Raw genomic sequence first — 23,067 nt, forward strand, 5'->3', positions numbered from 1 at the left:
CTTTCATTCTTCTCCTTCAAGGGCGTCACGAAAGCCATTCGACAAGGTGCAGTGGATGATGAATTATTCTATATCACATTTTAAGTTGAGCGTCACTGTAGAGTTATCTTTTTAAAAAAGCGAGGAGGGGAAATATCAGCTATGCTCTCGCTAGGATACGAAACACGGAGTTATTCCAGTTATACGCTGAGCGTGCTTTTAAACACTACAGCAGGCACAAAGGGAGGAATAGGATGATTATTTTATTTTTTTCAGACTTTGATGTGAATTTGATCTCTAAAATTTCATGAAAGACTTTGTAAAGTTTTACTAGTGTTGAATCTGTTAGCGATACTGCGATACTGATGTATTGTTCTGGGTATCTATTACCGTGGCAATACTTCTTAGACATTCAAAGTAGAAAACCTAAGCAGTGTAAAAACCTGAGTATTTTTCCTCTGAGGGGAATAATCTGTTAGCAATTTTCAATGACTACTTTATATTTGATTTTATCTGCGAGAGAATGAAAAACTTCAAATTTAGCCGTTAACGATGTTTTCTTCTTTTTATACTTTTGTAGGATTTGATGCTAATTAACCAAATATTATAACTTAAAACTTAACTGCAACTCCTTCTTTCTATGATCCTCACCGAAACGGAAATTAGATGCATGAGTATTTAAACAAAGCGACCTAAAGGGTTTCAATGTTTTATATTTAGAGCCTCTGATAGCCTCGCTTGTAGCTGCCGCCACCTTTGCCACGTTAAAAGCGTGCCGTTAGTTATTTGAACCAGATTAAGTAGACAATTTTGTATATAGTCTAAAACTTCGTTGTCTGAGTTTAAATTTTCGTTTATGTTGTTTTAAATATGTAAAAACTGCAGAGTTTCATTTGTAACATACATAGTGTATTCTGTTAATTTCAAGAATTTAATAAAAATATTATTTTAAACTTTGTAAAATTCTGTCATTCGAATTCAGATTAGGTAGGTCAAAGGATATTGACTTCAAAATCTATACAAGTAAATCCCCACACATTGAAAAATATATAAGAAACATTAAGGGTAAAATATTATTAATATATTCAACTAAATTTAAAATTTACCAAAGTATTTACTTATAAAAATAAAAATACTTGAAACAGAGAATTTAATTTAGTTAGGACACAATTTTAATGCAATTAACTTGTATGAATCATGTAAAAGGTATGAAGTCATTGAATTAATAGTGAGTTTGGTAATCCATTAAATAAAACATATAGTGTTATGGATTTTGTATTCTGTTAGCTATTTTTAGTAGAATTGTAATTAAAATTGTTTTATTTCCCAGTGCAATGCAGCACTTGACGAATTTTTAGAGAAAGCTACGCCGGAAAAGTAAAAAAATACAAGAGCACGTGCATTTAACATTTAATAAATACATATCTCGTAACTGTTTTTGCTTTCCAGAAACATCGAGAAAATACCAGGAATTTCTTGTGACTGACTAAAGAGCTTATAAAATCCGGAGAAAAATATCTCAGTTCAGTTGTTTTAGCGAGCTTCTGTTGTTTACTTAGCTGCAGTAAATTTTAAGATCTGATTAGCTTTCTCTGCGTTTAAAATTTTGTTCTATTTAACGTTTTAGTAGATTAAAATGTAACTATTGTGGGATATTGTGATAGTATATGAATATCTGTGAGAAAAAAATTGCAGCATTTTTTTTATTTCTTGTGATGAGAATAAATTTTATTAACTTTTCATCAAACTTGTGCATTAAATTTATTACGCGATCGTACGCACGCAACAATAGGAAAGAGAATCTCTAGCTACCTTAGAGAATAATGATGTTGTCTTCTTTCACACGTTGTAAATTGGCATGGATCTAATAATTTGCAACATCTGTACATATTGCTATACTAATATAAGTTACATGACAGCTTAACTTCGTGCACTTTTGAGATACGGGGAGTCTGTAGGTTCTCAAAGGAAAAAAAAAGTACATGATTAGAATTAATTTGAAATTGCACAACTTAGAATTTTTAAAAAGTGAAGAAATTAAATTTCGAACTAACCGAAATATTTAATGAACGGAGTACTTAATTTTAGAACAATCTAAAAATTTAGATTTAATACATTCAAAGGTTTGGATTGAGTAGGCCCAAAGCCATTTTATATCCAAAATAAAAGTGTAGCTGTTTTCCGTTTTTGATTTTGGGTTTATCTGATTCTTCTTAAAATGGAAAGACTAACGTTTCACATAGAAATCACAACAGCCCAAATTCGAAGTATGTCATTCCTTTATACTGTAATTTATCTTTTTATATTCGTTAAATAATAATGCTTAATTGCTCATTTAAATAAAAATTACCTGATTTAGCAATACAATTTCCAATATTTTACGTCATAATATTTTATATGAATGTAAATATTTCTGCTGAACTCATTTTTCAAAGATATCATTTATCCTTTCAGAAATAAAAAAAATGTAGCCTTAGTTTAAAACTTGGAACAATAGAAGCGTTTGAGTCATTTCAGCAAAGAGCGATATGTTTTAATAGCACATTGATAATAGAGACCGAGATAGAGAACAATCTCACATTTCATCAAAACGGAAGAATTTAAACAAATGAATTTTATTTGTAAAAAAAAAAACAAAATCTATTTAAGTAATTCATTGAATTTCCAGTGTTTACTCCTTTTTCACTCCAGAAGAGGAAACCAGAATGCTATGATAGAAATCAGATGAGAAATTAGATGAAATATCAAGTTAAAAATTCGGTACGATAGCTTATTTCATGAATTAAAAGAAAGCAAGAACATCGTTAAAGCCTTAGCATTTGGATGAAATACTATTTGAAATGCTCATAAAGTAAAAAAATGCCACAAAGTCAACCTTTCAAAAATAACAATAAAATAATATCTCAGTAATACAACTGACTATGTAATCTTCATTACGATACCTCAATTTTGAATGCCTACTAATTCAATAATAACACGCAATTAAATCTCTGTTTTCGCTAAACAGAAGAATTAGTATTGTACATCTTCTGTGTACTGATGTTCTCTATAGTACTACTTTGAAACATACATAACTGCATTGAGTATTTAAAACTCAGATGTGGTGTTGACGATTTTATTGTCAAACGAATTATGAAGTGGAAATGTATATCTTTTACTTTGTCAAACTCTACTTTGAATGGTATTGAACCTTCTGTATTCATTCCTTGTAAAACTCTGTAGAAGACTTTCTTAGTTTAAGAAAAATATTTGATTTTGTTTTAGTTTGAGAGTTTACATCACATGAGATGAAAATCGCAATCGGTTAATACAGATAATGCTTGTTTTTTTATCGTCCTTTCTTTTGAAATCTGGAGAGATATAATTTACGGTAATGATGGTGTTAGTTCTTCCCCTTTAAATCTCTGCCATCATCTCTTTTTTCCTCAAGAAAATAAATAAATAAAACGAGAAATCCAACCCTCTTCTAAACTAGACCGCGCAGAGTCCTTGACAAATACACAGGAAACAGATGTCTTTTTCTGGCATGTCGTCGTTAATTTAACAGCCGGATGAATTTCGGAGCGACGGCGAAATCCATTTCGGGTCCGGCTTTGGATCCTGCTGGATTCGGCAGTGGTCCATCTATCACAGACCTGGAAGCCGAGAAAACTGCTAACGACATCTTAGTCAAGTTCTTCTATTCCTCAGCTCTGCAGCATTGGAATATTTCCTGTAAGCAATAATGACCTTCAAGTTTGTCATCAAATGCTTAGTTAGTAGTGCTGAAAAAATCATTTCTTAAGGTTTTTCTAGATAAAGAAAATTTGTGTTTTCTCTCCTCTATCGTCTTTTCTGTTCTTATCTTCTTCTTTCTTTGATCTATATTTAAGCAGCTTCAAAATATTTAATTATAATATAAAGCTCAGTTCTGGTTCCATATACATGCTCAACGTTACCCACTAATGAGGAAGTAGATGGTTATATACATAGCTTTTTTCCTTGAATTTTAGTTTTAGTTTTTTGTCTGTGTATACTTTATTTTACATCAACATGATTCTGATTTCTTTTCTTTGTATTCCATATTATTTCGACTTTTCATGTGTGCTTAAGAAATCCGACTACATTCGACATTCAGATTGTGGAAACTAGTACAAATAAATCTCATACTTCTATTATTTACTATAATGATGCTTAAAATACCAGAAATAATTTATTATTCTGGTATTCTGGTATTATTAAAATTTATTTTGCGCTCTTCCGTTGAAAGCGTAAAGTGTACTTTAAACATTTTGGGTTAAAAATGTGTTAAAAATTCAAGATTACTAGAAAATTTTTCTTGTTATTAACAAAATTGCTTGTAAAAATTTTAAATATGTACATCAACCTAAACTTGTATTCCATTTAATTCACACTATTTCAAAGAATATGTATAGAAAATTTCGTAAAATTACTATAGTAATATTTTAAGTTAAAATATTCTTCGTGCCAGATAAAGCGAAAAGAATCAAGTATTTCAAAAAAATTGTTTAATGTAACGTAAATACAAGCATACTGAAACGAAAATGTTGCCAAACATGAAAATTAACTTGAAAAACAAGTCTTGTTCCCGAACATTTGATAACAAATAGAAAGATTGAAATCATCTTTTAAACATCTCAAAAATTGTTCAACATGAAACATTCTCAGTTTGATGTTATTTAGAATACTATTATCCTTTAAACATTAACTAAATTCGGTGCTCTTAAATAGAAACTTCCAGTTTCACGGCGTAGAACAAGAACTGCCGAAATTCTGCTTCTATTAACAAGGAAGAGAAATAAGAAGTAGCTTTGGGAAATTAAATGTATGAGCTTTAAAAAAAAGTAATAAAATATTTTTTTAAAACAAATTCACCAAACCTAGCGATTAGAATGTAGTCCAGTATGTTAAACAATATAGTTTTATTTATTATGATTCTATCTTAAACAATATAGTTTTATTTATTGTGATTCTATCTTAAACAATATAGTTTTATTTATTGTGATTCTGACTTTTCTGCCCTTTGTTAAATATTAGAAACGCAACCACTTAGGAATGCATTGATAAGTTTATTGTTCTAATTCTGTGAAGAGAAAGCTGTATGCTGGGGAAGAGAAAGGTTTGTACTTTATATTCCTTAAAATAGGCGTTCAATATTTTGTATAATTCTTCAATTTTTCTACTCCTTTATTTTTTCCATTTAAAAAATTTTTACATTTTAATTTTCATTTACAAAATTTTTGCATTTTGCTTTGCATTTATAAAATTTTTATTTCCTTTTTTCAATTCCTTTGTAGATTTACTATTGTTAATTTTTATAATAAATTGAGCCAATGCTTTAAAGATTCGTTGTTTTGATAATCTTTGGAGATATTGCTGATATTGTCTTCGATTTATATCGTAAGGACTACTTGAGTGTAATTGGTATAATATGTACGTCTCTCACACGAGACAAGTTACCAATGAAACATTTCGATTCAATGCCGTAAGATGGGCTTCATTACATGTTTCTGATTTTCTGTAGAAATCTGTACTTTTCTGTCCAGATAGTAAATGTAGTATACTTTGGAGCAGAATACAAGTTCACAAAGTAAAGTGTTACTTACGTTGGTCTTGCATCTTGTTAATTTGTGCTACAGGCTTGTATATAGTGAAAGGTAAAGAGATATATGAATGAGTAATAGAAAAGATATGTAGAAATAAAATTAATCAACTGTTAATTTCGAAAACAAGTACATTGTGCATGATAAATGTTGTAACTTCTAACAAAGTCAATGATGCTAATGAAAATTAAGTTGATTAAAACTAAATAGAGTGATAATTTTAAAAATCGAAATCAAAATACTAGAACAAAAGAAAAGTGAAATACTAGGCAACAAATAATGTCATCCCATAAAATGCTATTGGAAAATTATTTTTTTTAAAAGGGAAATAAAATGATACGCATAACAATATTAAACTATTCTTTTAAATATATTTTATAAAATCCTTTTTGAATCCATTGTAAATCCATTTTACAGCCCGTTTTAGAAAAACGAGTCCTTGTCAGTAATTACAGATGTCACGCAAAATCATAGTTCAAATGGATTCGAGAGTGGTCCAAAGAAATATTTTCTTTGAAATATGATACCCAGAATGTTTGGCTGCTAAAGAACATCCTTCACTTCGTACAAGAACGTAAAAGGGAATTTTAAGAAAAACCTGTTACTCAATTTTATTAGACAGATATTAGGCATCGTGTAAACCGATGGTTTGTGGTAATCAATCAATTTAAAGTCGTGAATAAGAAGAATACTAAATCGATGAGCAGTTTACGCCACGCTTTTTATTACTTGAACTTTTCTGTTAAAGTAATTTTATAAATAAGAAAACTTATCAAGGGAATTCAGTGTTCTTGCAAATTCATAAGTTTCCCTCACAGCTGTTGAGATTTTTAATGTTGTGAAAAGACGAAAAGATGTGAATGCAGTTAAAGGTAAAATTTTTTACTTTTAAGTAATTCTCAGAATTGTGCCAAAAATATAGAACATGCCATTTTTGCTTAAATTACGAACAGCACTGATGCTTTTATTCTAATGAAAATGTCTATTTGAATGTTTCATTCATTACTTTTCTAAAATATAGTAGTTAAATTGTTATGTTTATTCGTTTTACAATCCAAAAATAATTTTACGCTTTAAATGATTAGAGAATAGAAGACAAACCAAAATACTGTACAGAAAACGGCAATAAATGCAACAGTTTTGTCACATTTGATTTAACCGTGGCAGTCGAAAGATGTTTGCTGTTGCTTTATAAATACACTTTTGCATTCTTCTGAATATCATAGCCAAATCTTCATTTTAATCATAGAATTAAAATTTCGAAAAGTCTCGACGATAATGATGCAGTATTTGTGATTATTTAATTAAACAAAAAGAAAAAACAAATTGTATCTTTTTTTAAATTAACTTGTATGTATATATAAAAAAATGATGATTATAGTCCTCACACATGCTTTAAGCAAATTTAATTCTACTTGAAGTAAATTTCCTCAAGCCTATCATATCTCGTAATTCTAAATTTGGTATTAATTGCTATGTTAACTTTTTAAAATATAGTTTCTGGTTTAATACTGAAGGAGATCACTAATAAGCACAAATTAGGGTCTAAGAATACGTTTTTACTACTTCTATAATGTTATTTATCTGTTTGTGTGTTTGTGTATGACGATATCTTCATCCATGATAACTGGTATATCAAATTTTTGCAAATTTCTATTTTCGGTAACGTTTTCTGCATCCATATAAAGAATTAATTGAATTTTTTATATCACTGGACAACTGGAAGTGGTATTTTACTTGAAACCCATGTCAGTTCGTATGGACAACCGAAAATTCTGTTTTACCTGAAGCCTGTAGCAATTTTGAAAGAAAAAAAACTAAACTGAAATGAAGTTCACAATTTTCAGTTTTTTATTGAAGACTTATATATCAGTGTGCACAACATATTAGATTTTAGCTAAAATTAATAAAATGGAAGTAATACTTTACTTGAAGCTCTGAATAGATTTTTGTGAAAATATATAATGTGGCATAATCCAAAACTTTTTAATTCGGTATTTAAAGCTCTTACATTATTGATAATAATATATATTAGACTTTGATTATACATGATAAGCCAGAAGTGGTACTTTACTTAAAATTCTTAAAAGATTTCGATAATATTATTATGACAACAGGTTAGCAGGCAGGTTTCTCAAATTTTCCCGTCCGGTGATTAATTTCACTACATTCAGACTTCGCCCGAATGACTGCATTCACATTCAAAACATATAATCTTGGTTTAAAGCCTGGTTTCAAGTTTTAAAAATGCAAGTCTGAAGTGGTCTTTAAATGCACTAATCATTCTTTTGATAAAGCAAAACAGCTAATGAGACAAAACTTAAAATTTAAGACTTAAACTTGAAGGGGAAAAAAAAATTCTGAAAAGGTTTAGATATTAATGTGTTTCAGAAAGACTTATATTTAGACATGATCTCTCATTTGTCAGGTGATCAGTTTTCTGTTGGACTCACTCCTATTAACAACTCATTTTTATTAAACTTATCCTTAAAAATGATAATTATACGTGTTCATGCGCGCATCCGTTCTCATGCTTTGATTTTAAAATGTCGCAGGTTCTGGTCTTATTGAGTGCATCAGCACAATTTTTGGTCATATAATGTTTCGGATTTACAGATCGATAATTTTACAATCACAACGTTATAAAAGCAGCGTGTCTTTAGAATTTTCGATAGAATATTATTGTTGGATATGTGATACTTGCGCCTGTGCACGCGCATAACGGATTGAACTGATTACGTAAGTTTTACCGCGCGCTCAACGATTTATGATGTAATTAGTGTTCTATTTTTAGTTTAATTGTTTCTGAATGCCTAATGAAATGGATGCGTAGCTTTTGATCGCTTGTAATAACCTCTCTTTTACAACTTGTGTACAGATTAAAGTTTTTAAAAGCTGAACCTGTGTGTATTTTTTGGATATACCTGAATGAAGAACCCGATGATTCAGACACGTTGATTAATATTGTCTATTGAATTGACGCAATATTAATTCGGCATCCTGTGCCGAGACGAAAGCGAATTAATCGAAGATTGATATTAATCAATTTATGTATTTTGAATTTGAAAGGCACTATTTGAATTCTTTAAGATTTTATGTGTTATATGTTTGATTCAGTAAGCAGAGTTGTGTAACTCTTCGGATATTAAAAAGAAAACTTGTGTATTTTGTAACAAAGCACATATGAACAACCAGTGTAGATATGCTGATAATTTGCCGTATGAAGAGAAAAAGCAAATGTTGTTAAAGAAGGGCGCATGTTTCAGATGTTTAGCAATAAGAAAGCATATTTCTCGATTTTGTAAAATGAAAGTACCACCGTGTGAGATTTGCGGTAAGGGTCATTTTAAATTAAAGTGTATTGAAAAATGTAATCTCGAAAATTCGAACCGATCGCTCCAGGTTGAGGAGAAACAAATCAAAAGTAAGGACTCCGCTCTATCTAACAAAACTGCTATTCGTAAAGTTCTCTTGCAAAACTTCTTGTTCGTCTTAGGAATAAGAATAAAACGAAATACATAAAGGTACTAATTGACTCAGGTAGCAGTAAATCTTACTTGTCAAATTTTGCAGCAATGGAAATGGGATATGAATGTATTGGTGAAGAAATTTTAACACATAGTTTGTTCAGCGGTATAAAAACTGCGGAAACACGTAAGAGATATTCGATTCGCCTTAGTGACTTTTCGGATAGTTATCGATGTAATTTCGAGGTGTTAAATCGAGAAAAAATGTGTTCCGAAGTCCCAAAAATAACGCGTGGTAAATTTATGATTGAAATTAAGAAATATAAAATTTTCCTGTCTGATTTGAATGATAAGGTAGACCTGTTGAATCAACTCTCTCCTGACGAGATTCATGGACTCGTAGGGGCTGATCTTAGGTAAACTGTATACCGGAAACAGTTAGACTCAGGTCTAGTCTTGATGGAAACGCGGCTTGGATGGACACTAATGGTTAAGACTGATACGATCGAAACTTCAGATAGCACGAACAGCGTTATGTCGCTACATGTAAACGATGCGAAAATTTCAGACTTATGGCGACTTGATACACTTGGAATTTTGGACCCTGGAGAGAAGGGAAGTCGACAAGAGCTTGAGATGGCAGCTGAAGAACATTTTGACATAAGTGTAATATTAGATGTCCATGGAAAGTACGTTGTAAGTCTCCCGTGGATACATGGCCATCCTCCTTTGCCCACTTGCAAAAATGTTGCAGAACGAAGGCTAAGGGCTGCATTGAATCACTGAAGAAAAATGGAAACTTAGAAGCATACGAAGAAGTGTTCAGAAAGTGGCCTCAAGAAGGCGTTATTGAAGTAGTTAAGAATTCCTGTAAAGAAGAAAGTGAACACGTCTTAGCTCACAGGGCTGTAGTAAAAGAAAATTCCACTACAAGAGTCAGACCGGTTTTTGATGGATCGGCCAGAGAAAAGAACTCACCTTCTATCAAAGACTGCCTGGAAAAGGGTCATAACACCGTCGAGCTCATTCCCGCCATTATGAATCGATTTAAATTAAAGAGAATAGGCGTTGTTGCGGCCATTCGTAGAGCCTTCCTACAAATTGGACTGAGTGAGAGTGATCGACCATATCTAAATTTTTTATGGTGGGAGGGTGGTGATTCCGCCATTTTAAAGTTTTCCAGCATAGATGGGTTGTGTTCGGACTTTCATGTTTCCCGTATCTTTTGTGAGCAAGCATTCGATTTCATTTACAGAAGGCTCCTCACCGTTTTGAAAAAACAGACACCAAGCTGTTAGAATCCTTTTACGTGGATAACTGTGTTACCAGTGTGGAAAATCCCGAAGAACTTGAGAAATTTATTGAGGAATCAAAACTGGTTCTTAGCACTGCCAAATTCGAACTTCGGGGGTGGGAGCACAGTTATAATAATCAAGACTCTGAATACCGTTTACCTAAAAATGAAAAGAATATTCCAGTTCTAGGGTTTCAGTGGAACTTAAAGAAGGCCATTTTGACGGTAGATTTACGAGAAAATGTTGAAGACGATACGGCTGTGACAAAGAGAAAAATCCTGTCAACCGTACATAAAATCTTTGATCCCCTTGGCTTCACCTGTCCTGTTACTTTGAGACCAAAAGTCCTCCTGCAAGAGTGCTGGAAATTGAAAGTATCATGGGATACTGAACTTCCTACCACCATTACAAAGAAGTTTGAGAAGTGGAGACAGAAGCTTTCTAAGCTAAAAGAAATAGGAATTCTTCGATATCTTACTCCCAATTGTGAAGCACCAAGAAGTCTAACGTTGTCTGTATTCTTTGACAATGGTTCTAATTTTTCAGGTGCTGAGAATTTGCTGAAGAAAATTGATTGGGACATCATTTCCCAATACGGCGGATCTCAAAAAATCATTTGGAAATTTAATCCCCCCTTGTGCCCCATGGTGGGGTGGGTGGTGGGAACGTCTGATAAGTATAATCAAAGGAATTATACGAAAGGTTCTAAGTAGAAGCTCACTTAATTTAGAAGAAATGAACACCGTTATTTGTGACATTGAAGGTGTGATTAATCAGAGACCTTTAACCTATATTTCGGAAAACGTTGATGATTTAACTCCACTTACCGCTTCCATGTTTTTGCATGATCTTAAAGAAACAGGAATCTCAGATCTTGATGTTCTGGATTCGCCGCCATTAAATAAAAGACATGTTTACCATCGTACAGCGACCCAGCGGTTAAGTCGCTGAACACTGGTAGTTCGGTCCGAGGTTCGAATCCCGCGAACGGGCTGGCTGCATGGGTGTTTTCGTGGTTTTCCCCATGTGTAACGTGTATACGAGCCAGTTTCCCTTAGAAAGCCCTCCCCGAAAGGCATCCCTCCCCTTAGGCAGATAGCCCTAGTGTGCTTTGCCGTAATTAAATATACCAACACCAACACCACCATGTTTACCGTCAAAGTGTGAAACAAGATTTAAGAAAACGGTTTCGTACTGAATATTTCGGGAATTTACGCCAATCATCGAAATCTTATAAAAATCAGAAACCCATCCAAATTGGTGATATTGTTCTGGTTTCTAGTGATAACGTTAAGGAAATTGAATGACCTCTGGCTAGGCTGGTCGAACTCTATCCTTCTAAAGGTGGACAAGTTCGCCTAGTAAAAATAAAAATTAAAAACGGAGAATTTCTCCGCCGTCCAGTGCTTAGGTTAATACCTCTTAAAGTGACTGACAAAAGTGACCTCGTTATACCTGTAACAGAACAGGATTCTATTCTCAGTGAACCTAAGACTGATGAAAATCGTCTTTCAGAACCGCTTCTGACAACCCAATACTAGTTCAAAAAATAACTCCTTCAAAGCAACCAACTGTTAATGACTTTTTCCTAGAGACTGTTCCTGGAAAAATGTCCAGATATCGACGATTAATTAAACCTAGAATTAGGGTTTGAGATTCCCTAGTTCGAATCTCAAAGGTGGGAGGATGTTGGATTTTGATACTTCCACCTGTGCGCACGCATAATGGATTGAACTGATTACGTAAGTTTTAACCGCGCGCTCAACGATTTAATGATGTATTCAGTGTTTTATTTTTAGTTTAGTTTGTTTCTGAATGCCTTAGGAAATGGATGCGTAGTTTTTGATCGCTTGTAATAACCTCTCTTTTATAACTTGTGTGCAGATTAAAGTTTTAAAAAGCTGAACCTGTGCGTATTTTTTGGATGTACTTGAATGAAGAACCCGGTGATTCAGGTAAGTGTGTTATATTGAAAAAAAAAACTATGTTTGTAATTTTAAATACTTTATTCCATTATAACTTAAACTTAACTGACTCACTGTGGTGCCAGATAAATTAACAAAAAAAAAATCAAAATCAGATAATTCACATTCAAAAACTATTTCATAATATTCATATATCATTTCGACATTCTTATAAATATTCGTATATCATATCTATCAATCAATCGTATAGTGGTATAGTACAATTTAACTTCTTAGGTTTGCGTTGTGAGTAACCTATGTAAAGGGAAAATCAATAACTCCAAATTCAAGTAAACTCCATGTTTCTTAAAAGCCCCATCCCCCGGCTCAAACAAATGGAGGGACATGATAGACCACAGAAACTACACTAAATTAAACAAATGAAACATAAAATACATATCAAACACATTTATTAATTTCTAGAATATTCAAACATATGATAACTAGGTAGACTGATCAGTCCCCTACAAATTAACCTTAAGATGTAAATTAACATATATATCATTTTAAATCTTATACTCATGTTAGGTGTACTAAATTTTTTTTAACATTACATAACTCACAATTTAGGCGGTTGTACCGTATATTAATATAGTATCATTACTCGGTTACAATTTAAATACAAAAGACAGAAAAAAAAAATTCACTCACAGGGTGAAGTTCATACATTCAACTCCTATGCCATCATCGACTGATTAATATGGAGTGCTGATAGTTCAACAGATCGTCCTACTCATTGCGTTGACCATTCGAAGAGATCGAGAATGCCATCATCGACGGATTAATACGGAGTTTTAGATAGTTCAACAGATCGTCCTACTCATTTCGTTCACCATTCGAAGATATCGAGAATGCCATCATCGACGGATTAATACGGAGTTTTAGATAGTTCAACAGATCGTCCTACTCATTTCGTTCACCATTCGAAGAGATCGAGAATGCCATCATCGACGGATTAATACGGAGTTTTAGATAGTTCAACAGATCGTCCAGCGTCCAAAGTTTACTCGAGCACCACATTATTCCTGCTGTCCTTTATTCACAAAATCATCGTTAATGGAGGCAGACAGTTCTTGCGAATTTTAAAGATGACTTGGTTGCAACACCATTGAAGCTGTCCTTACAATAAATAAATTCCAGAGCATGGAATGATGAAAAAAAAATCGACGCAGCTGGCACAGGCAGAATAAACAGCAACGCACACCTTAGAAGGGTCCTACACGAGTCTCTTTCATTCTGGAAGCCCCGAAACTCACCATAAGCGTAGAGCACCTTTGGAACAAAATCTAATTAGAAAGTCAAAGCCGGTAAAAACAGGAATACCGCATCAGGATGTCAGGATCACCAAGAGAATCTGCCGAACAATTCTTGGGATAAGAGAAATCGAAATTCTTCTGCTGAGCTCTATGCCTTATGCCAACGCAAATTCACGCCAGCTAAAAGCCGAGAGAAAAATCATACCCTCTGCCGGCTGTTCACGCGGCTCGCGAGAAGCAAGACCCGAAGGGTCAAGCCCCCACTTTTTCTCCTCTTACTCTTCTTGAAAATCAGAATCAGAATGAACTCTAGCCTGGTGCAAGCACCCAGGAAAACTCGGTTTCTCCGCCTCTGTGAGTTCATAGGCTTTCAAAAAAATCATAAAATTATATCTTACCAATCCCGGAATTTTATGTTATCTAAATTGAGAAAATGACACACCCATGACGAATCAAACACCAGAAAATCTGACAATGCAATCCGAAAAATATCTGCACTCACATAACGTGAGAAAAAAATAGACCCCCCAACTAACAAGTGAAACTAAGCTTTTACGAAAATCCAATTACCAGCCACCCCCACTGTCTTGAAGTAATAAAACTGCAAACTTACAAAGCGACAGGAAAGCAACTTCCGTTTCACACGCATGAGCTAAAAGGGCGACATTGTTAGTGAAACGGCCATAAACCAGATGTGTGTCCTCGCAATCGTCTCTCGCCTTTGTTACAATTCCTATTCAAGAACAACAAGTTAAACAACACCTTAAAAGCCTAAGAATACTTCTTTTTCCAGATTAAAATACACATGAATACAAATAAAAATATTAGAATAATAATGACTTAAAACACATATTAATAATTGAAATTCTCGACATAACAAGTGCTATTTTGCTTACCTATTGTTGGAATGCTTTATGCATTGATTAATATTGTCCATTGAATTGACGCAATAATTGTATGTTGGGATATCTTCTTTTTCAGTCTCTTCTCAGTTCAGGATCTCAATTCTAGTTCTCTTAATAATATTATAAGGTAATTTCTCCCTCCTTTCCGCATGCCTTTGTAGTGTAATAGGAAGCATACTCGACGCGTATTCGAGAGGTGCAGGGCTTGAGTCCCGGCTAGGGTAATACGTCTTGTATCTTGCTTTTAAAAACCTTATTACTCTAAAATGTTGCCCGAAATGAAAATAGGTAATGGACATCACCACCAGGATTTGGTGACTGGGTCCACTAATACCGAGTCGCCCTTTCAAAGGGGGATGTATATAAGGTATTTTCTTTCTCCTTTCCGCATGCTTCGAGGGGCAATCGGAAGCATACTCCACGCATATTTGAGAGGTCGAATTTTTCAGTCCCAGCGAGGGCAATTGCACATTTTTCACGTCTCCTCCTTCCAAAAATGTCTAATATCTCAATAAACCCCCCCAAAAAAAAAAAAAAAAAAAAAATTCTGAAAGGTTTCGGATTTTAAATTACGTCCAAAGGGGTGTTTTTTTTAACGTTTTGTTTAGAGTAATAAGGTTTTTTTAACCTTTATTTATTAATATCATGTTCACCATAAACCATTTGCACTTAAACCATAAAATTCAGTTCAATAGCAATGTCGCACAATAATTTTAAGATGGGCCTATCTTTAGAATTTCCAATACACAGTTCCGCGCGCTGGAGATAAAAAGGTCTTTTTCCCCCTTAGATTGTAACCATTGCTTTTAAATCGTTGAGTTTGTTACTCAAAAATTCATTAAAGTTTTAGAAAATATGAAATCTATAATAAAAAAATTCCAAATTTAAAATTTGGGCTTCCACATGCCCATATTCGCAGTAGGATTACGTCATTCAAAATTCGATGGCTCTATGTACCGTTGTTTTATCACAATGCGAGAAATATAGATACACTTATGCTTATTTTTCATTACTTAATTTCTTCAAATATAATGCAGGATTCTAACATTTGTTGGCAACACTTTGAAAAGTGAAACGGACGGATAGTGATTCATCGCAAAATCGCAAAACGAAAACAACAGTCCTTCAGGGACAAAACCCTTTAGACTAACAAGATAATTAACATTTTTTACATTGATATCTGTTTGTCCCTGTGCAGCATTGGTGTGATGAAATTTTCGTTTACGATAACTCTTGTATTAAATTTCCGGTTTCCGTATTAAAATTTCCTACATTCAGATATATATCGTTAATAAAATTTCGGCACATATTACAATCAGTAGTGGTATTTTACTCGAAGTCGTTACGAGTTTTTAATGAAAAACTACAGTAAAAGTATAATCCAACACTTTTAAATTTTAGTGCTTAGGAATCTTAAATCAGTGGGAAGAAGATGTTAGATTTTGGCTGAAACTGATAAACCATTAGTAATACCTTACTTAAAGCCTCGAACAAACGTTCGTAAAATATGTATTATGATACAATACACATCTCCTCAAATTTGGTATCTAAAATACTGACTGAGAATAACGTAGTACATATATAAGCATTGAATGTGATCTTTGAATTATGCTAAAGGCAACGAGATTAAGTACATTACGAAGACGCGCTTTTGTTATGAAACAACTAAATGCATTAGCCTCAATCCTTAATTTTGTGTTCTTTTCACTTTTGTGCGGAATCATTTTTCAAATAAAGTAAACTGCAACAAACGTTTATCACTATGCATTATTAAAAAAAAATAATATAGCAAATATTATTAATAGAGCGAATATAAAACAAAATGTATGGCAACAATTAACACTTTATAGGGAGTTCTAAAGATTTGCTGAGTATAAAGATTTGTGATTTTATTTTTGAGTATTAAGTTGCCATTTGGAATTCTAGAAAATGTCGAATGTTTAGCGGTTAGGAAATTTTTAAAGATTTGCTTGGTCGAAAAATATGTAATTTTAGTTGTTTCTTATGTTAACAGATAATATGATATTGACCTTTATATGTAAAAATAAATAAATGTTGTAAAAATAAATAAATGGTTTCAAAGGGTAAAACGAAAAGTAAGAAGTGACAACGTCTCGAAATAGACTATCAATATTCCATATAAGGTTAAGTTCAGTATAAATTCTTGATTTTCTATTTTATATTTTGCTTCTTTATTCTAGCTCGTTAAAAGCGTTTACAATATCGTTTATATCGTTTATTTAATCCTCTTTACATTATAAGGTATTTCTCCCGCCTTCTTCGCATACCTTCGTGGTGTGGTGATCTGCATGCAGGGCTCGTATTACAAATGTCCGCGCTTCGATTCCCGTCGAAGGCGTTGCTAATTTTTCATCTCTCGGGCTTTCAAAAAATTACCTAATATCTCTACAGTGGCGCTCGAATTAAAAAGTGTGTTGGATGATGATTCTACCTACCCAGGATTTGGCGATTGGGTCCCCTTAAACTCCATTCGCCTTTTAAAAGGAGGAGTACATACGGTATATTTCTCCCGCCTTCTTCGCATACCTTCGTGGTGTGGTGGTCTGCAAGCTGGGCGCGTATTCCAGAGGTCCGTGGTTCGATTCCCGGGGAAGGCTTTCCTAATTTTTTATCTTGCCTGCTTTAATAAAATCCTAATATCTCTGCAACGTTACTTTATGTTTTGTTTGTCAACGTTTCAGACTTCTCAGTTTATATTCCGATTTAAACATGAATTCTGATAGTAATGCAAATCCCCCCCCGAAAAAAAACAAATATATTCTTTTGGTAAAGGCATGCTAACAGATCTCTATAGAACTCTATCGCCAGTGTCATCTTTGCAAAAATATAAGATTCTTCGACATAAATTCTTTCAAGCGTAGTGCGGGATAGGATTTGTAAAATTTGGAGGCTTCAGTGATACTTGCAGTAGGCCTTCTTTACTATTATAATAACAAATATAACATTATCTTAGTTTGTGAACGTAAATTTCATTTTTATAAAACTTATAACACAAAGATTAGTAATAAGACGCCCACTTCATCTTCCATAACAATCTGCAAGGGCAAAACATTGACTACATGAATGATCTCTCAGTTGTAACATTTAAAATCCGTCTGGGATTAAATCAAAACTGTGTTCTGAAATGTTAGAACATCACATTCAGGATACCGAAAATAAAAACACATACTAAAATTGACACATGGAAAATTTTGCTTTCTCCATAATCGGCTCATTTGGGTTTTATTCACACTGACATTATTTTACAACATTCTGTAGTGATAATTCAATATATACTTGACTCCAATAAACCATGAAAGTGATACTTTGGCGATACTGGTAACACTAAAGAAGGCAATTTCAAAGCAATGTAATGCATTACGAAACGGAGGAGCAAAAGCATGGAACTTTTTAAATCCTTATAATGCGCAGAGCGCATGCGCCTGCTGTATTAAGTTAGCGATGCTATCTACAAAAGTATTTCGTTACACCTTCCAAAGACGTCTAATGATCCATCAAATAAGCGATAATTTAGCAAGGGTTGTGATGGTATATCTGCTCAGTTATCAATTTCGTTTCGATCATAACGGCTACATATACGCTTTATACAACTATTTAAAGAAATCGGTTCATATAAACTTTGTGTGGGAAAATTAAAGCATTTAAAGATAATATTTCGTTCAGTCATACATTAAGGATCATGAAATAGTGGTTTCAGAAACAGTACACCGGAATTGTTTTCATAATTTTCTATGCTACTTTCACTTGACGTCCTAAGAACGTATATCTTGTATCCTACCCAACGATGCTTATTGCAAAAGACATAAATTCTTTGTGTTTGCACAGCTGAAATCGGCAACAAACGTATTTGCATAGTGGGTTTGGTGTGATTGATTTGATTGTATCAAAGCACTCGAGGGCTATCTGCCTAGGGAGAGGAATGCCTTAATGGGGGACTTTCCAAGGGAAACTGGCTTGTAATCACGAAAGGCAAAACCACGAAAACGACCAGACAGCTAGCACATTGACCGGGATTCCGAACCGAACTACCAGTGTCAACTCCGAACCGAACTACCAGTGTTCAGCGATTTACCCACTTGGCGAACGGTGGGCTATTAGCATAGCGGAAGATTTTTCCTGAAATGTTAATGAATATTATTGAACAAAATGCATTTTTACGTTACAAAAACTATAGAGATTATGTATTGGTTAAAATCCTTCCAACGCCTTTTAAGTAATTTATGCGGATTTAGACTGTTCTTTTGAAATTTTCTTCTAATTTTGTGTAATATATTATTAATACATTTAATGTTAAATTAATAAATATTGTAATACATTATTTTTGAAAAATAAAGTTGCTATTATTTTTTCCTCTCATTCTTCTTGGATTCATTCCTTTTCAGAAATAAATAGAATTATAAGTGTCAATGTGTTAAATTGAAGATAAATACTAAACATATGGTGTATATTTCAACTAACTGCTAAAGCCGTGAGACTTCTAATAAACTTCCATGAAGAAAGCCTTTAATGCAGCTTGGATTTCTAATAGTAGAGCATATACATTTAAACTTCATTTTTAGAGGGTTTTATCAAACATTTTTACATCCTTGTGCAAACTAAAGGAAGTATTGCAATAAAAAAAATTTCGGGTACGATATCGCTTTCGGACTGTAAAGTACATATATAAATCGCAAAATCAAAAAAATCGAAACAAAAAAGAATAAAATTCCATATTAAAAGTTTTTAACATCAAACTAATTTCTGCGGATTACATTATAAACTGGTAAAACGCAAATTAAAGAAAATTAAAAAATGGAATCAAATAAAGTTCACTTCAAGGAGTAAAATCATATAAAATAAATGAAATTTGTACATAACGTAACCAAAACTAAAAGCAATAATCTCTTTTCTTTAACGCTCCAAACAGAACTTTGTCAAGGGAAAAGTGTTTTGAAGCCTTAAACCAAGTTGATTAATGAGTGCCGAAAATATGTTTCGTTTATCTGAATCCGTTCAGACTCCAAACCGATTTTTATTAATCCAACTTTCAAATAAAACGAAATTTATTTAAAAATTCTAAAAATATTCAGGTCTTTTACCTACAAGCCTTCACACTCATATAGTACAAGCAGCTATATGCAATTGCAAAAGAAACTAAAAAATCTGATACAGCCTAAAAAGGTAAATACTAACTAAATTTCAGACAAAATTAAGAGTAAATTCTGATTACAGAATTAATGAATCAATTTAACTTCAAATTTGAATTATAAATTGCTCAGTCAATGTATTTATATCATAATAATATATATATATATATATATATATTATATACTCAATTGCTTAACTGACTTAATGTCTTTTTATTTTCGCAATCGTTGGTAGTAGTGATATACTTCCAATTGCAGAAGTGTTCTAAATGACGAAAATATCCATATTTTGGGAATGACAAATTAAAAAAAAAAAATTACTATCGAAAAATAACAAACTCAAAGTTTAAATGCAGTTCCTGGTTCCTATATTTATATTTTATAAAGATTTATACTCGTTAGGGGGAAAAATAGAATAAATTCGACTCCGGTGTAATAAGAAATGATGGTATTTAACTTATAATTTTGCAATTTTTAATGTCATTTTCAACTTGTTTCGAGGGATCGGTTATTCAAATTTGAAAAATTCAAGGAAATATGTTTAAATGAAGAGCAGCAGAAATTGTGTTTAATTTAATACACCATGCAAAGAAGTCATGCGGCGTCCATATAATTTTCTTTTATTAATCTGAGCAATAAATAGAATTATTTGTGAATTCGCTTCAGGTTGCTAACAGTTAGCTTCTTTGTTAAACTTAACCTGGTTACCCTTTGCATTCTACTTTGATGTTAAAATAGTCACACCCATTATTTAAATGTGTGTGTCTTGTAGTGTGTGTGTGTGAGAATTGCCTCACTTGTTTGACAGTAACATCAGAACACTCTCACGAAATTCATCATGGCAAGAACAAGATTACGCCTGTCATTGGTACGAACCCTTGAGCTCCATTCAGGTGACAGTAGGGAATTTTTCAGTTCCACTCCCAATTTGAGGAAGAGCAGCCCTGGGAAAAGATCCGAAGGTCTCCCACACCTCTTCCCCTACCAACCTCTCGAGAGGACTTTCCGACTCTCCGCATATTTAGAATGCCCCCATGCCTCACAGACACTTTTCATTTACAAACATAACTTGCCTATCCCGGACTCGAATCTGGACCCATCAGTACGGCAATCAACCTTGCTAACCACTATACCTGTTGGGCGGCTATAATTTAAATGTTGCACTCCATAACAGATATTCGGTGTTTCCCACTCAAAAGTGTCTTTTATTTGCCTGAACAAATAAAGAGTAGCTTAACCGTTGTTTAAACGAGTGAAGTGTTTCCTTTCAAAATACACAGGAGATCCACAGTACACAAGTTTCAGAGACACTCTTTGTTTTCCCACTTCAATATTTTTTCGCACGTGACTTCGATCGCAACTTTCTTGCCTTGAAACGCTGCGTCGGTACACCAGAACTGTGATTAATGAACTACTCCGTATCTCAAGTAGCCGATAAATTTCATTAAGACCCACAATGAGATTAGTAAGTGGGAGGGAAAGTTTTTCCATGTTAAAGAAACTCTTTTTTTCTTTTCCACCTATGACGATAATGGCGTTAGGTACCTGTTGTTTGTATTTGCCTTGTTTCGGTTGCCTAAAAGAAAAAAAAAGTGTTATTCCTTGTTAATAGATGAGAATGGAATGGATATGGATGCAAAAACCGATTATTTGGAAAACAATATTCAAACAACAAAAATTTCCAAGAATAACCTTTTGTTAAAGCCCAAATCCAATAATGGGAAAAAGATTCGTATCTTAAAAAAAGTTATATCCGACTTCGGCAATCTAATTTCTTTTATAAAAGCTTTCACATCTTAATCTAATAGTATGAAAATGTGGCAGGTTTCTAAAACCATATCGAATTTTCATTGTTTTATATTGCTTTATCCTGGTTATAGAAAGAAGACTCTTGAAAGAGGATATTAAAATGAGTTTTCGATCTTTGCGAACGGTCTCTAACATTGGTTTAAGATAATTATTTATCAAGCCTTTAGTTTAATCAGAGCAGACTAATAGCCTTTATGTGAAAAGAAAACGTTCTTACTTTTTCAATAAAAAAACCGTAGAGCATTATAACTCATTTTTTTACTTCCTTATATTATTATAAGGAAGTAAAAAAGTAGGAGAGTATTGTAATCGCAAAAAATTTTGGGTGTAATATTTCAATGAAAATATCCATTTTGAATGCTCGCGAAACCAATTGAACCATGTTTTTCATTACATGTGTAGGAAAAATAGAATAGAGGACTCGTTTTCTAAAAACTGATTGTAAAATCGATTTAAATATATTCATAAAAAATTTTTTCGCGACGTCTGTTCGTAAGTGTGTATGTCTGAATGGATCTCGCATAACTCAAAAACAAATAAACAAATAGCCTTATACCGCTGAAATTTTGTATATGGGACTATTATTTCGTTTGCTTGCACATCTCCTTTTGGTGGCAATCGGCCGCACCAAACTTTATAAAAATATACTATATACATTATTTATATATACTCACTTTGTTACCCAGCTCCGTGACTTCAGTTTTTATTCTTACATCTTGGTTATAGTGCTCAAAAGTGATTGAAATACGTTTCTTCTATGTTCGGGTTAAGGTTTTATGCCTCCCATTAATCTACATGCATTAGTTGTAGAATTATCAACAATTTAAATGTTTAAGTGTTGCTAAGCCTAACGAGACCGCCATTTGTTTACATTTGAGACTCTTAATGGAATAGTGAATTAACTCAGTTTGGGCGCCAACTTCAGTGTCTTTTTGCCGAGTGTGACCAAAAATAAACTTTCAACTTTATGCACTGAAATATCTGTCTTCTTACCCGTTTGCCGCATTCTTTGTTTTTACGTAGAAGAAAATCTAATTTTAATTGTAATAAATAAATAAATAAATAAATAAATATGCTTAACTGGATTCGATTTTAAATTTTTTCTGAATATATTTTGCGTAATTTTTGGCTTGCCGTAATGTGAGAAATGAATAATCTGAATGAGGAATATATCTCTACACAAATTCGAGGAAATAAAAAAAGGTTAAAATGAAAAGAAGCAAATGTGGTGTCCACATTATGTATTGTATATGAGGGAAATATTACCATTTTACTTGATATTTGTTTAACAAAATGCTGGAGTTTAAATGCAAGTTTACAGTTTCTTTCCTATAAAGGTCCTAATCATTTTTTTATCTCGAAGAAAGTCGTACCCAAAGACAGTACAAGTAAAAATTACAATATTGAAGTCATTGCATAATAATATAAGAAAAGAAAAAGAAATGCTTATCTCCTTAGTTCAAAGCTTCAAACAGAACTTATCAAGGGTTTGAAGCAGTTAAATATTAAATGAATACGGATAAAATTTATTAATAAACAAACGCAATAAATAACGTTCAAAGGTTTTGTTTAAAAAAATCAGCACAGCTAGATAGATATAAGTTACATTTATTGAAACATTAGAAATCCTCTGTTATTTAAT

The sequence above is a fragment of the Stegodyphus dumicola genome, chromosome 6 (genome assembly GCF_044657685.1).
Source record: "Stegodyphus dumicola isolate Sdum_Otavi_A_Nest chromosome 6, ASM4465768v1".
Taxonomy (NCBI): Eukaryota; Metazoa; Arthropoda; class Arachnida; order Araneae; family Eresidae; genus Stegodyphus; species Stegodyphus dumicola.